We start from the raw sequence: 3,547 nt of genomic DNA on the forward strand, positions 1-3,547 counted from the left end.
TAAAGTAAGCAAAATATGCACATACTAAGGGGGAGCATATGCTTAGGGTGAGCAATCCTCATTTTCTGCAGAAACTAAAATAAGTAAAAAGACACTATGTTGTTAATCAAGAAATGTTTTGTCATCATCAAAAAGGGGGAGATTGTTGACTCCATTAGTTTTTGATGATAATAAAACATTCTCATTCATTTGTTTCTAATGCCTTTACTTGAGTGTGCAGGAAAATTAATGTATGAAATTAATAAATCAATCTTTCAAAGTGAATATCAAAAGAAGAAAAGGGAGATAAAAATAATAAGACATGACTGCTTAACTAGAAGGAAGCTCATTAGATGAATAAGGAAGAATGTTGGTTGGCCAAGATTCAAATTGGAGAAATGGCGGGCTGAAGAATATTGAGAAATAGAACCAACTTAGTAGACCAAGAAATGAGCTAGTAGACTAAGTGCTTACTGCCAAAACTGCCAGAGACAGGGAGCAAAAAACAGAGACGACTTAGTCAACTAAGATATCAGTTAGTCGACTAAGAGCATTCTACCTGCAAGTTTGAAATTTGCACTAAAAGACAGAGTAACGGTTAGAACCGACTCCCAACTGTCTCCAACGGCTAGAAAACTATCAAACTACCATCAGAAATGTTTCTCCAAGTATAAAAGAGTCTTCCAACAGTTAGAAACTAGTTTATAGAAGTTTTGGAATAGATTTGAGCCATATAGAGTTGAAAAACTAGAAAATTTCCTCTACACCTTGCTGCATCCAAACGCCTATCTCTTATATTTGTATTATACACTCAACCTTGTACCATTTAGATCAACTTGTGATCATAGGTACTTTCTTTTACCTCTTCTCTTGTATTCTTAGAGTGAGAGAGTCACTCTAAGTGGTTGTTTCGAGCTAGGATTGCTTGAAGGTGTTAAGGTTCTAACTTAGCCTTTAAAAGTTAGGTGTTAGGCTATAGTTGAGCTCGAGAAAAACTAGTGTTAAAGGTTTTGGCTAAGCCTTGTAAAAGCCATTGTAAAGCTTGGTGAAAGCTTGTGAATTTCATCGGTTCTTAGTGGATTTGTTGGGAAAATCCTTGGTTGGATAATCAAGGTAGTGGATGTAGGTCTTGGACCAAACCACTATAAATTGTTGTGCATTATCTACTCTGTTTTTTTATTTTCTTTGTTCTGAAAATTAGTTTCTCATCTTGTCAAGAGTCGATTTATACTATTCATCCCCCTCTAGCACATAATATTGGGACCAACATCTACAATCAATCCTAAACTAGAATTTTTGCATTTCTTTCATTTTTCCTTTTTAAGATCGACTATAGAGGGCTTATAGTCGATCTTGGACCAGAATACATGATTTTCCTTACTTTTTACTTCATAAGATCAGCCCTCTATGCTCTAGTGTCGACTTCTTTGGTCTAAATTTACAAAAGTTTTACTTTTTAAGTTCTAAATCCCTTCCACAACCTCCATAACTTTTAAATTATGAATTCTTAAGGATGCAAATAAGGTTTTTAAGTCAACAAAAGCATTTTCTAAGCTCACCAAGTTAATTGTCCTATTTATCCAAGTAACGAAAACTGCGGGTTTTACATTTTTCCCCCTTAAGAAAAATTTGTCCTTAAATCTAAATCAAGAGTTATATACCTCAGTTTTTAAATAGGTAGCGAAACTTTGTGCTCATCTTGTCCTCGGGGTCCCAAGTCATCTTCTCCTCAAGTCACCTCATCCTCACATCTTTAGTGCGTAGACATTTTACCTGTTTATCCAAGATCTCCTCTAGCACCTCCTCATATGACAAATCATCACTCAAGCGAATTTTCTCATGGCCAATCACCTGAGATGGGTCAAGGTTGTACTTGTAATTTATGAAAAGTTTAAAAGGCCAAATTGTAAAGGATGAAAAGTTTGGAGGGTTAAATGGTAAATAAGAAAATTTAAGGGACCTATGTGCAATTTCACCATTTTAAACTAAGTGAATATTTAATGGATATATTTGCATTTTGAAAAAATAATAATATAATAATATTATTATTATTATTACTAGTAAAATAGGTCAAGTGTTAAACTCACTGTGCACATGAGAAACAAGCAATTGGTGCACTAGATTAAGTGGGGGAGTGCATGCAACGTGAATATAATGGAGTAAATAAGTCTTGAAAAGATAATATTATATTTATAATGTTTATATTATATTTTGGTATTATCACATTATTATATCAATGTATATATGCTGTCAAATGTGCATGTCTAGCACTATTTAATTTAACATTATTTAGGATACAAATAAAAAGAATGAACATTTCATGCTTACTATATTAATAGGAATGGATGGCCATGTGTGGATTTAATGGAGAAAAGTACAACAAGAAAAAGACAAAAAAGAAAAGACCAAAGTTAGGATAAAGGAAGAAAGAGAAATTTCTGCATGCATAAAAAGTAGGAAAAGTCAACACATGCATGCGCGGTTTTCCCTAGAAGACCATAGCAAAAGTAATGCATGTAAGGCTTGTAGATACACATGGTAGCAAAAGTAATGCATGTAATACTTGTGGATACACATGATAAAAAAAAGATGAAATAAATGATAAAAATAGAAAATTTAAGTTTGCATGTACTTTCATTGATCAAAAGGGAGGTTGAATGAGATCAAAGAAAGGTTAAAGCATGAAAAGCTATTGAAAGTCAAAGGTGGTTGGATGGTTTAAGGTAGATAAGATAGATTTTCACCCAATGGAAAGCTATTTTATTATTAATTTTTTTAAAAAAGATGAATAATAATAAAATAGAGTTATTATTCAATATGGAGTTCTATTTTATCATAAACTCTACATTATAATTAAAGAATTAAAATGTTTATTCTTTATTTATAATTTTTTATAATTATAGAGCATGTATGATGCATTCTAACTCTAAATGAATAGTCAATATTGATTCAAAAGAAGTTTAATTTTAATTAAACTTTTGAATCAAGAAGTCTTACAAAAAACACTACAAAAAAACTAACTTTTTTTTATGAAAATATTTTTATAGGAAATTTTTCGTTGAAAAATTCTGACGGATATCCGATGAAATAGTTTTGGCATAAAAAAAATTAATCCTTCCAAATTTTCCAACGAAATTTCTGACAAAAATTTCCAACGAAAATTATTCCATCGGAAATCCATCGAAAAGTTTTAGGAGTCGAACTTTTCAACAGAATATTCCATAGGNAAAAATTAATTAATTATTTTAAATTTTATTAATCCTTCATATTAAGAAAATTAAATATATACATAGTGAGTTTGGTGGCTTTAAATATTTAAATATGTTTTCCTTTGGTTATTATTTTTTATATATTTTGAAAACTTATAACGGAATTTAAATATTATATAACAGTTCCAAATTCAGAAATGTTATTTATAAAATGTTTATAAAAATAACATAATGAACATTTTAAGTTTATAAAAAGAGATTATAAAATCTAATATCTAATTAAACAAAAACTAATAATACTTTAAGTACTAATACTATAGTTAATATAAATTAAGAAGACTACTATATATAGTAAACTT

Source organism: Theobroma cacao, chromosome 1, assembly GCF_000208745.1.
Source record: "Theobroma cacao cultivar B97-61/B2 chromosome 1, Criollo_cocoa_genome_V2, whole genome shotgun sequence".
In the NCBI taxonomy this organism is placed as follows: domain Eukaryota; kingdom Viridiplantae; phylum Streptophyta; class Magnoliopsida; order Malvales; family Malvaceae; genus Theobroma; species Theobroma cacao.